Source organism: Vitis vinifera, chromosome 12, assembly GCF_030704535.1.
Source record: "Vitis vinifera cultivar Pinot Noir 40024 chromosome 12, ASM3070453v1".
Classification (NCBI taxonomy): Eukaryota; Viridiplantae; Streptophyta; class Magnoliopsida; order Vitales; family Vitaceae; genus Vitis; species Vitis vinifera.
In genome coordinates this window covers 18401382-18415380 of record NC_081816.1, presented here as the reverse complement: position 1 = coordinate 18415380, position 13999 = coordinate 18401382, and the positions used below count along the sequence as shown (strand labels likewise).

General features: G+C 28.7%; 1 pseudogene; it reads right to left on the bottom strand.

The window, feature by feature from the left end:
- Positions 1 to 1924: 1924 nt before the first annotated feature.
- On the bottom strand, positions 1925 to 11160 carry LOC100261692 (disease resistance protein RUN1-like; annotated as a pseudogene).
- Between the last annotated feature and the right edge of the window lie 2839 nt (positions 11161 to 13999).

Here is a 13999-nt window from a genome sequence, read left to right as displayed (position 1 = left end):
AAATAGAGTTTTAAAAATAGAAAATCTAGAAACACCAATTTTGTGTTTTCATAATTTTCTTAGGAAATATTAAAATCGTCTTCTAAGAAGGTGAATAAAAAAGTAATGAAATCATGAAAGACTTTATGATGCCTGTTTAGCGTGTTCCTTTTTATTTTATTTTTTATTATTTAATTTTTATTTTTTTATATTTGTCTTTTGATTAAATAATTCATTTAAAAGCTATGTTTAAGTGGACATTTGGTAAAACTTATTACTTATTACTTATTACTTAATAATTTAAATTGATTTTAAGTTAAATGGTTCTTAAACTGTAAACTTAAAACTTTTATTCTGAATTGTCAAATTGACATATTTATCCTTATTAATTTTAACTAATAATTATATTTTCACTAATCCTAAATAATAAATTTATTTGTTAAATATTCATATTTAAAGTATTAAAGATACAAGTACAATCATAAAAAATAAGTAATAAATGTAGACAAATAAGGTAAAAAAGATTTAAGATTAAGAATAAGTTAACTATTTTAACTTAAAGTTAATTTTATTGAGACTCTTCATGTTTAGTGTAAATACATTAAGTCATCGTAAGTTTCAAATTTCAATTTCATCAATTAACATCCCTATAAATGTATTATGTATATAAATTTTATTTTTTAACAAATAAAATTTAGTTTTTAGTGAATTATTAAACACTCCTCTCTAAAATATTTTTACTTGAAATCTCTTAAAAAAATAAATTTTTTAAACAAAATAAATTCATAAGGGTGCTAATTGGGTGTTTTAGTTTCTCTTTTAAAGAAAATAGCACATACAAAACTAAATGACTTTATTTGGGTGTTTTAGAGTAAAAAAATTAAAGCTAAGAAAAGACAAAAGCTAGTTTACAAAATCTTAGCTTTAAAGCAAATGAAAAAACATCTATAAAGGAGATAATTTGTATATCATTTGGTCTACAATTATCTCATAATCTATTACAATACTACACAAAACAAAGAAGCATCTAAAATACTTTAATAGATGATATTTAAAAGCAAATTAAAGTCAACTCACAAAGACCTTGATTAATCAAAGTAGAAATATTTGGAATATTGAGGTTTGACCAATTGAAATAATTCAACCATTTTAACTTAACTAAGAACATTTTGTTTGAAGAAAGATCATATCATTAATTCATAAAATTCAATTAGAATCCACAATTGTAAGATGGTGATAGTATTGAACCATGAATATCCCACACATGTATACATGCCACATTAATAGATATGATTTTATCAAGAAGTATTATTGGTACCTTGAAACACAAAGACAAGTATTAAGTTATGTTTAGTTTCCAAAAAGCATTAAAAAAAATGTTAAGAAAAATATTTGTTTTATATTTGGTATCTCATGGAAAATAGGGAAAAAATTAAATATTATTATAATTTTGTGTGTAAAATGGGTTTGAAATAACAAATAAAAGTAATTTATTAATTTTAAATATAATTCTTTTTTGTTTCTCCACATTTCCTTTCCTTGTACTTTTTCTCTTTATTTTATTTTCCTCAAAATTTTCAAAAAACAATCATAACATTAGAGAATTATTGACCATGAATCAATAACAATTACGTTGGATTGATTAAGTTGAAAGTTGGCTCTAGAAAGTAATAAACCACCGAAGTTGACAAACCAAGCCGAGTAAGATTGGGAAATGGTATTAATTTAATACTTTTAAAAAAGAGTTTAATGCAAAAGTATTTAAAAATAAAAACTTGAGTTAAAATGTGATGATTATAATGTGTGAAATGTGAAAAACCTTTGTCACAACATGAAAGACTTAGCAACTTCAATAGACTTGAATTGTCTAAGTGCCACATGAGAGCTTAAGAAATACTTAAATCTGTGACACTTGTCTTCCACCATCTATAGAAGCTCCAACCACTAACTTGAAGATACAGAGAGGGTGACATGCTTCATATGCTTCATCAAGGTCAATTACATACCCACAAGAATTGACCATAACCACACATCTTATGGGCAAAAACATATATCAATTCAAGTTTTCATTTTTTAACATTCCTAATTCACACTTTCAATACACAAATTGTACCATCTTTCTTGATGGTCATGATTGTAAGAGACTAATCATATGCAAGAGTAGACCACCTTAGCAACATTTGGAATCTCACTTGCATCTTGAGATTAACTTCTCCTCATTGTCCTTGTTTCCACCTAAAGCTAAAGAATAAAACACAACATTTCAATGTCATTAACATAGTACAACAAACACACTATAATTATTAACACAAGTATATTTCACAAGGTTGTGTCTGATTTCCAAAATTCATTTTCATGTTCCTTCGTACTTGGATTTTTTCATGAGAAAATAATTTTCATGAGGATTTTTCTTTCCTTATACTTTCTTGAAATCAAACATAGTGATAGGGAATCACATATCATTAGATACACTTCATGCTAATGAAGCTAAAATCATACCCCTAAAATGTTCAAATTATAACATAATCATCACAGGAACTAAAAACATAATTAATAGGTATTACCCATTAACTTAAGAATTAATTTAAACATATATAAATTATTGTTTACCTATAATAATAGTAAGGAATTTATAACTAACCATCATGCGGTAGATGGAGGATTTAATATAATAATACTTAGTGCCTTATACCAAGCACATGAGTCTAGTTAATTGTCAATTGCGCTACCACTTTTTTTTTTTTTACCTCCTAAAACATTAAACTTATGTTTTATTTTATTTTTTAATAATTAAAAAACCTTCCATGGCTAAGCCTATAGGACTCTATGGGGAACCAAACCTCAAAGTGTTAATCGCGTCACAATAACTAGCACTAGATAAATTCAAAGTATCATTAGTGGCACGATTCAAACTCAGGACCATGTGTCACTTAGTGGGACCACACTTCTCAATATTCGCCTTCACCAATTGGACCACTCTAGTGGGTTTAAACTTATGTTTGACTCCTAGTGAGTACCAAGGAAACAATAAAAAAAGTCAAGAAAAATGATAAATGTTTGGTTTCATTGTAAAAAATATAGAAAAATTAAATATAATTAAAATTAGTTAGAACTATATACATTTTAAAATTATTTAATTTTTATATAATGAAGCAAAATAATTGAAATAAGATTGAAGAAACATATGAAAATAATTGATTGACTTTAAATCTTGTTTTTATTCTTTTTCACTTTTTATTTCCTTTTAATTTTTTTTCTCTATTTTCTTTCCCTTATATTTTCCTTCAAATTTTCCAAAAACCAAACATAATCGCACAAAACAGGGATCAAGGGAAAGAGAAAATAGTAAAGAAATTGAAGAGGCTTTAATCAATTTTCTACACGTACTAAAAGGATAAATGAACAAAATGACTTACCAATAAGTTGTTAGGAAAAAACATGAAGTCCACCTGCAGCTACCACATGTGATTTCGTTCTGATCGGTACTATCACAAATTTCACTTAAGATTAGTATGATCATTTGTTAAGTAAACTTCACGAGCATATCACAAATTTCACATAAGTAAATATAAGATTAATCCAAGACTTCCATCTCAAGAAATAGACAATAAGTATGCATGTTTAAAAATGTTTTAGCATACTTAAAGAAATTTAATTCTTAAATACAAAAACTATAAACAATTTGACTCTTAAAACTATTAAAATCAATATATGGGAGTTTCATTATTTATTGCCATCAAGTAAGAGTGTGTTTGAGAGTGATTCTAAAAAGCATTTATAATATTTCTAACACTTGAATGATAAAAATTTTCAAATATTAAAAATATTAAGAGTACGTTAGATCCTATTTGGCAGTGATTTTAGAAAGCACTTCTAACTTTTTTAACGCTTGAAAAATTTTATCATTCAAGTGTTAAAAATACTAAAAACATTTTCTAGAATTACTACCAAACACACTCTAAGTTTTTACATATATCTACCTCATAATACATTCAAATTTAACTTCTAATTTGTGTACATGATCTTCTGTAACTAATTTTGATAACTTATTCAAATTTTATCTTAAAAACAAGTATAAAAAAATTAATTAAACAAATAATTAATTAATGTTATGTCTAATAAGGTAATGAAGAATCCCTAGAGCTTCATAATCACTTTGTAGAGGTTTTTATTTAACTAATTAAATAAATAAATAATGAAAAAAAAAAGAAAAGCAATTCACTCTACCATATCTATGCTATATATGTACAAAAAATAAAAAATAAAACTAAAAACTATACATGTTTTTAAACTAATGATGACTTTCAAAGTTAGTTGAAGTTATTTTTCATATTTTTTGAAAATGAAGAAATTCTATAAAATGTGGTACATGCATAGTTATGATATCAATCACTATAAACTATGTTTGAATCTTAGAGAGTACTTAGGAAATAAAAAAACACTAAGAAAAATTATTTTTTATACTTGGTTTTTCTATAGAAAATATGAAAGAAAATAAAATATATTTAAAATTGATTAGAGATGTATACATTTTTAAATTATTAAATTTTTATATAATGGAGAAAAATAAGTGAAATGAGTTTAAAGAAATATACAAAAATAGTTTATTAACTTTAAAAATAATTTAAAAAGGAGAGAAGTTAGAATACATGGAAAAGGGTTGATAATGCACTTACTGATGGAGTTCAAAGCGAGAGGTGGGTGTTGGGTGCTCCCAATCTTTTATAATGTGGCTCCTCCACTACATCGGGTAAGGAATCATCACGTCTTCTCTTACGGTTTCCATCAGTGCCTTCAAGTATTACTGATCCAATGTCACCAAAATTCCCAGGAAGATCTAACAACATGGGAATATTGTAGTGTTCATCATCTTGATTAGCCCCATGAACATTACCATCGGTATCTTGTAATGCTGATCCATCGTCACCAGAATTCTGAGGATGCTCCAACATGGGCATATGATTTTGTTGATCTCCCGCAAATATAAGATTGATGCCGCATTTTTTTATCTCTGTCCACTTACCCCTAAATGAAGCATTAATATGTGTGTATTTATGGTGATGCTCTTTCGGAATAGCAATCTTAGGATACCACCAAACCCATACTTGATCTACCAAATCATTAATACCATGGCACTTGCACTGGCAGTCAAACAAGCATTTATCTTTGAATTCAAATCCATTACCATGTAACTTTAATGCACAACCGAGAAAATAACTGTGGCCGTCAGATGTAGGAATAGACCGACAAACACATGATACAACAAATCCTAGGAAGTCAGGATCTTCATACCAATTCGTTGGAAGCTCCGTTGTTACTTCAGTTCCCAAGTTCTGATACCTTATCCACTCTGGATTTCCACTATTTTCTGGAATAATAGCTCTGAGTTTCCAGCATTTCAACTCCTGCACAAATTATTATGTAAATATTGACTCTACATGTAATTAAAAAAAAAAAAAAAAGCTTAATTGGCATAATTTCAAAAAAAAAAACAAAAAAAATCATACCTCTGTCGTGGATTTCAACCAGTTGAGGTGACAAATCCAGAGCAGACTTGATAAATCTTCCTTGCTTCTGCAATCGTGTGCGTCTATTTCTTCTAGACTTGAAGGAAGCTCCAGAATCTGTCCAGCCATTTTGCATTGACTGATATTAAGTTTTCCCAGGTTGCAAAGTTGATTGCTTATTAATCCTTCCCACAGGTCTGAGCAGCCACTAAGGATGAGTGTTTCAAGAAATTTCAACCTAGAAATGTTGTCGGGAAGACTCCTCAAGCTTTTGCACTCTGCTATAATTAAGTTCCGAAGCCCACTGAGATTATCTATTGAGGAGGTCAACTCTTCAATTGTAGTACGTCTTAGATTAAGTTTGTACAGATGTTTCATGCCTCTCTTCATCTCCGGAAATTTCTCAAACTTTGAGCAATCAGAGAGATCAAGAATCTCAAGAGATTCCAAGTCTCCAATGCTATCAGGCAGATCCTTAATAGCAGTATTAATTAAAAAAAGATTCTCTAAACTTTTCATATTCCCTCCCTTCTCCGGAAATTTCTCAAACCTTGAGCAATCAGAGAGATCAAGAGTCTCAAGAGATTCCAAGTCTCCAATGCTATCAGGCAGATCCTTAATAGCAGAATTCTTTAAAATAAGCACCTCTAAACTTTTCATGTTCCCTCCCTTCTCCGGAAATTTCTCAAACCTTGAGTAATAAGAGAGATCAAGAACCTCAAGAGATCCCAAGTCTCCAATGCTATTAGGCAGATCCTTAATAGCAGTTTTAATTAAAAAAAGCTCCTTTAAACTTTTCATGTTCCCTCCCTTCTCCGGAAATTTCTCAAACTTTGAGCAATCAGAGAGATCAAGAGTCTCAAGAGATTCCAAGTCTCCAATGCTATCAGGCAGATCCTTAATAGCAGTATTAATTAAAGAAAGCTCCTTTAAACTTTTCATATTCCCTCCTTTCTCCGGAAATTTATCAAACTTTGAGCAATCTGTGAGATAAAGAATCTTAAGAGATTCCAAGTTTCCAATGCTATTAGGCAGATCCTTAATAGCAGTATTCCTTAAAAAAAGCTCCTTTAAGCTTTTCATGTTCCCTCCCTTCTCCGGAAATTTCTCAAACCTTGAGCAATCTGTGAGATCAAGAATCTCAAGAGATTCCAAGTCTCCAATGCTATCTGGCAGATCCTTAAGGTTATCACACCCTCTCAAACTTAAGGTAGTAAGCTTCTTCATATTTCCAACAGATGGGTGAATATCGATCAAGCTTAAACAACCTTGAAGAATTAGTCTCTCCAAATTTGGCATGCTTGAGAATTCTAACATTTGAATGAGCTCCCTTGAGTAACTTAGATCAATGACCCTTAACCCTTCAAGATACTGTACAAAAAGAAAATTAGTGTCAATAAAGACATAACTATCATAAATTTCAAAATCAATACAAAGAAAAAGAAGTCATTATTAAATGATAATAATACCTTATTCTCTTGCCACAACTGTTTTATGTTGCTCCAGTTCAAGTGAAGTTCAACAAGCTTCCTTCCATCAAATTTTGATGGTAAATATCGTAAAGGATACCCATGCCAACAAAAATACCTTAAATGATAAGAAGGAAATTCAAAATCCGGGCCAAGTCGCATTTTAGAAGCATTTTTCTTTACTACATCATAATGCTTCTCCTCCATATCTTCATAACAATCAACACCTGAATGAACTTTGAGTAATCGAAGACTAGTCATCTTTGTGAAAACATTTGAATCGAAGCTTACTCTTTTTAACTTAGACAAGTCCAAGGATATTGTTTCAACTTTTTTTATTCCCTGAAAAATAAAAAGGATAAGGCAAACATAAATACAAACTAACTCAACTTATATGGATATGTAAGTTCTTATACAAGAATGATATTATTATTGAAATTTATATCTTTAACTAGAGCTTAAGTGAATTTATGCATTTGGCTCTTACCTTAAATGTTGTAAGTGCACATTCAATATCATGGGCATCCCACAATCTGCTCCATTTGTTCGGCTCTTTAGGAAAATTTTCACGAACAATTTTCCAACACATCTGTTGTATCAAATCATGCATACCTATCATATGGTTGTATGGGAGAGTTATAAGACACTTGTTTTTTAGATTTTGTATTCCAATTTCTGCACAAGCATCTAACATTCTTAACACAAAATCCCTTTCTTCACCTTTAAAAAAACATGCAACATCAAGGAGAATATCTTTTTCTGTACGATCTAATCCACCATAGCTACTTTTAAGCACATCATGAATTTCCGCCATAGGTTCTTTGGCCAATTTATGCAATTGACTTTCCCATTGAGGTATTGTCATGTTGAATAAGAGAGAACCTAGAACTTCCAAAGCTAATGGAAGGCCTTGACAATAGTCCACCATATGATGTGAGAGGTTTATAAAATCTGATTTGGGAAGATTTTGTTTAAAGGCATGCAAACTGAAAAGTTCACAAGCTTCTTCAGAATTCAATCCCTCAACCTCATATGAGTCATCCACTTCTTGTTCAATTAACAAATGTCTATTTCTAGTTGTTATGATGACTCTGCTTCCTTTTCCAAGCCATCCACGATGTCTAAGTAGAGCTTCTAATTGCTTTCGATGGTCAACATCATCAAGAATAATAAAAACTCTTTTAGATGAGAGAGCGGTCCTTATCATACTTGCTCCCACGTCAACATTGTTTATATTTTGACTTCGCTCTTCCTCTAGGATATCACCAAGAAGTTGATTTTGTAAGTGAGTTAAACCTTGCTTATTGGAATTCTCTCTAATATTTTCAACAAAGCTCATACATTCAAATTTGCAAGAAAGTTTATCATATATCACTTTTGCAATGGTTGTCTTACCTATCCCACCAACTCCATATATCCCAACAATACGAACATCACTTGATTCCATTTGCAACCTCAAAATCATCTCTTTTACACGGGAATCTATACCAACTAAATTGGCACCAACATCAAGCCTCTTACAATTCAATTGATGGAATATGCTATCAATTATTTTCTTAATTTGATCAGACTCATACCTGCCAATTATAAAAGTACAACATGTTAAGCAATGAGCCACAATGGTAAATAAAACACATTAAGTTTGACATCTCAATAAATAAATTAAAGTAGAATAGAATATATCAAAGATATTAGTTCATTTACATTTTTAAGACATTTTTTTTTTGTATCAAGTATGCATGAGAATGAGAAAAAAAAAAACATGAATTTTGAATTTGGTTACTTGTGCTGCTTGTCTGGCATAGCCCAAGACAATGATTATGAATTGAGATATTACTTTATCATTCATGCACATTTCAAAAACTCTTTAACAGCCCATGACAATTAGAAACCTTGCAAGAGCAAATATTTTATTCTTTGACATTCGTTTTATATCTTGTTATACCTGAAGCCTCGTTGTAAATATACTACTCAACCTCTTAATATAAGAAGTTTTTAGTTTAAAGACTCCATTTTCAATTCCTCAAGCTTCAAAACTTATCTATCCTACACCATCATCTCCTTGTTATTCATTTGCATAATAAAAATTAAAAATTAAAGGCTTACAAACAAGTTATTCATTAATTTTTACTTTGAGTTGATTTCTTCATCATCATCTGTAAGAAAATTAAGTGCCTAACCATTGTTCTTTATTGCCCATATATGTACACACACAAACTCTTAGGGAAGTTGAATTCCTACTAAACAATTCACGTTACATAATTTTGTTATTAGTAGTTGTCACATAATTAATCAAACTATTTGGTCAACTTGTTTTCAAATAAAATTGGTAAAATAATTTTGTTATTGTTACTTGTTACATAATTAATCAAATTATTTTTAGAATTTGATTAAGTTGTTCTATTGATATGCAAGAGATTGGTTAATTGAAAATTTTGAAGCGTGTTAATAAATAGTAATAATCATTAACTTTATTGTTACTTGCTATATAATTATTCAAATAAAATTTCAAATAAATTGATTAATTTTTATAACATTAATGTGGATTGAATCTTGAAAATTGAAAAATTAGTAATAAAATTTCATTAAATTATTTTAGATATAGATCCTCATAAATTGATCTAAAATAGTAAAACTTATTAATTGGGTTTTAATAAGTTCATTCTACCATTTATTATGAATTCTGATTCAATATAATTATTATTCTACTATTCTTTTTATACTAACGTCATTACAACTACTATTAACATGAACCAAAAACAATAACATTAGTAATAAATAATAATAATAATAATAATAATAATAATAATAAATAAATAAATAAATAAATTTGTAAATAAAACCCACTAATAAATGAAAAGGGAAAGAAACGTAAATTGCATGCCCATTAAATTAATATAGATGTCATCCATATAAATTGATAGCTTCTATGGTCAAATCAGTACTCCAATTTCCTATTTTCTCTTTATTCATTGACACATAGTTGGCTGTGCAAATGATATAATCCAATAAAACCCAACTCATAAATAAAACCCTAAGAAGCAATAGTTTATTTTAATTTTTATTTATTTATTTTGAGCACACAAGTATATGCACATTGTTCTAATATGTTAACAACCTCAAGTAAAATTAGACTTTGTTTGGAGTATAAAAAGTGTCTTTGAAAAAAACAAGTTTGATAAAACTTAGAATTAGACAATAATTCTTAGACAAATACATAATAGATGATTTTGTTAAAAATATATATATTTTTTTAAAAAAAACTCCTATTAAAAGCACTTTAACTAAAATTATTGTTAAAAGTACTTTAAGAGTATGTACCTTTAATCTAAAAAATGTTTTTGAATAAAAATAAAGTTAGCAAATTTTAAAATTATGTAAAAAAAAAAGTTAGAAAAATCAATTTATGGAGAAGATAACTGATTTTCTAAAAAACAATCGTACCAAAAACATTTCCTATAAAATATAAAAGAATATCCAGCACATTTATACTTGAAAAAAATTCAACTAAAAGCATGCTTTGAATAGACATACTGGGTTTTCAGAAATTAACTAGTAGACCTCCAAATACAAAAAATATTTTTATAAATATTTCAATCAACATCATCACTCTATAAATGCAAAACTACTCATTCCTGTACTTACAAATAGTTGAAAGGAAATTATAGTTACCCATCTAGTAGGTGCCATCCAGAAAGATCGGCTGCTTCCGTCAAGGCCGTCCTCCACCTTGGTATCTTGTCCTTCCAGTTTTCTTCATAACCGGCAAAGGCCTCTCCAAAACTTCCTGTTTGCTGTCCTACATGGGATGGATCCACATGATAGAAAATTGGGAAAACGGTATGTCCCAGATCTTTCTTGCACTCCATGATCTTTACCAACTCATCCAAACACCATGTCGAATGAGCATAGTTTTCAGAGAAAACAATTACGGAAGACCTTGATTCTTCAATGGCTTGCAAGAGTTCTGGAGCAATCGCTTCTCCTCTCTTCAGTTTATCGTCTCTGAAGGTGCGAATCCCTCTCCTACTCAAAGCACTGTAGAGGTGGTCAGTGAATTTAAGGCGGGTGTCTTCGCCTTTAAAACTCAAGAAAACATCATAAGTAATTGGTCGAGGGATGGAAGGAGTAGAAGAAGAAGAGGGTGTAAAGGAGCTTGTGGAAGCCATTGTGGGTTGCTATCTCAAAACTACAAGACAGTTTAGAGGCTTGATTTCTGTTGAAGATAGTGAGGAAACCTAGCTTATTTATAATATAAAAAGTTGAGCAGCCCTGTGTCTCTCGAGTCATTCAATATTGAATTAAAGTACATAAAAAGAAAAATGCTGAAGGAGTCTCTCTCAAGTCATTTAACATTAATTTAAGAAAAAACAAAAAAAGAGAAATGTTGACACGGAGTCTCTCTCCGGTTCCGGTCGTTCAATATTAATTTAAAGATAACAAAAAACAAAAATGCGAGTCGCTCTCAGTTCAATATTAATTTTAAGTAAATGAAAAAATAAAAATACTGACGAAGTCTTTAATATTAATTTAAAAAAGAATAAAAATATGCTGACGGAGTCTCTAATATTAATTAAAAAAAAAAACAAAAAGGAAAAACGTTGACGGAGTCATCAATATTAATTTTAAAAAAACCAAAAAAGAAAAATGTTGACGAGTCTTCAATTTTAATTTTTTTAAAAAAAACAAAATTGTTATAAAATATGAGAATTTATCGGATTATGGGAACTTGTGGATGATCATCCATATTAATGTATACCTCTAATGAATATCATATTCTATTATCTTCCTACGTTCTAATTTTTTTTTCTTGTTTTCTTCTCCTTCTTGTTTTTTTCTCCTTTCACTTTATAATCTTACAACACATTATTAGCACGACAAGTCTCTACAAAAGAAATAAAAATATTTTTCTCTATTAAGATAAATAAAAAGACGTTCTCATTTTCAGAGAAATAAAAAGAATCTTCTCTCTTATTTCTTACAAAAAGGTATATGATAAACTTATATAATGATTTTCTATTTTATTACCCTTTGATATCTTTTTATTTATTTATTTTATTTGAATACATAAATATGTATAATCTCTATAACTAGAAGTTATGGGATAAATTCATAACCAAAAGTTATGAAAAATATGTATAATCCCTATAACCAGAAGTTATGGGGTAAATTATAAATTATGGGATAAATTCATAATCATAAGTTATGAAAAATATGTGTAATTCCTATAACCAGAAGTTATGGGGTAAATTATAAATTATGGGATAAATTCATAATCATAAGTTATGAAAAATATGTGTAATTCCTATAACCAGAAGTTATGGGATAAATTCATAACCAGAAGTTATGAAAAATATGTATAATCCCTATAACCAGAAGTTATGGGGAAAAATTATAAAATTACAAATACATGACCAGAAGTTATGTATATGATCCCTAATTATTTATTTTTAATTATACGATATAACTGGAAGTTATACCAAACAATATTATAGCTAGAAGCTATGAAATAAATAAATGTTCATAACCTAAAGTTATGTACAAATCTACATAATGAAAGTTCATAGCCAAAGTTATGCACAAATCTACCCAATGAATAGTTCATAGCCTGAAGCTATGTACAAATTTCAATATTTTCTTGTTTTGACAAAATAATCATGGTCTGAAGCTATGAAAAATATTAACTTTTAATTTCTTTAATTTCTTTTAATTATATTGTGTAACTAGAAGTTATACATAAATAGTTTATAGCCTGAATCTATGTACAAATTTGAATATTTTCTTGTTTTGACAAAATAATCATAACTCAAAGTTATGAAAAATATTGGTTTTTTTTATTTTTATTTCGTACTCACTTATTTTTCACAACATGAATTATGGAAAACAATTTTTATTAACAAATGTTTCATAGCCAGAAGTTATGCATACAATTTATAATTTTCTTGTATAACTAAAGTTATTCAAAACAAAATTGTCAATGAATCTTGGAGCTATGATCAAAGAAGGAAATCAAGCATCCCTACAGGATCGCGCAAAATACTAATTTTCCTTCGTCATCATTTCCATGAAGGTTTAACAAAAAATGAGTTTTTGATGAAAAATCACCAGTCTCATCCAACTAGATCTGAATCATTCCCTGAAGTGAATGCAATATTATCCCAAACTAGTGGATGATGACGAGGACGTGGTCATGGTCATGGAATAAATCCCCAATACCATGGTTCTTATATAAATAATTTACCAAATTCTCAGAAAAGGAAAGCCTCATTGCACCACCAGAAGTGGAATAATATTGAGGTAAAACAAGAAAATGGGAAGTGTTTACAAGACAAACCTCTTAAGAACCATGAGAATAAGTGTTATAGATGTGGTATGAAGGGGCATTGGTCGCGTACCTATCGTACGCCCAAACATTTGGCTGACCTTTACCAAACATCAATAACAGAAAAGGAAGTTGAAATGAACAACTATGTACCTAGAAGATACATAATTTTTTAATTTTGTTATATAACCGAAGTTATATAAATATTATTATTCATAACCTGAAGTTATGAAATTAAGAAAATTAATATTCTTTGCGCTAATCAAAGGTTATGCCAAAGTTGTTAATATGTACTTTCTTATAGCTAGAAGCTATAGAGAACAAAATTGTTAATTAACAATTTTGTACAACTTTATGAAATCTACATAACCAAAAGTTATAATGAATTATATTATAGCCTGAAGTTATGATAACAAGCATATAGATAATATTTACATATTATCAAAAGATTAATATTTTTGTACATCAAGTTATACAAATAAGTAAGTGTTTGATAGTTTTTATAAATTTCTATTATTAGAAGTTATACTTTCATTAGTAGAAAAATTTACATATATTATTGCATGTTGCCACAGATGGTATTTTTATTAATTCAATAATTTCATTATCCAAAATAATTTTGAAACTACAATAGGTTCAACTATTCTTCTCAATATATTATGTTATATCTTTACATATATGTTCAAATGGATTTGTAGTATTTCAATTGAAGTTTTGAGACA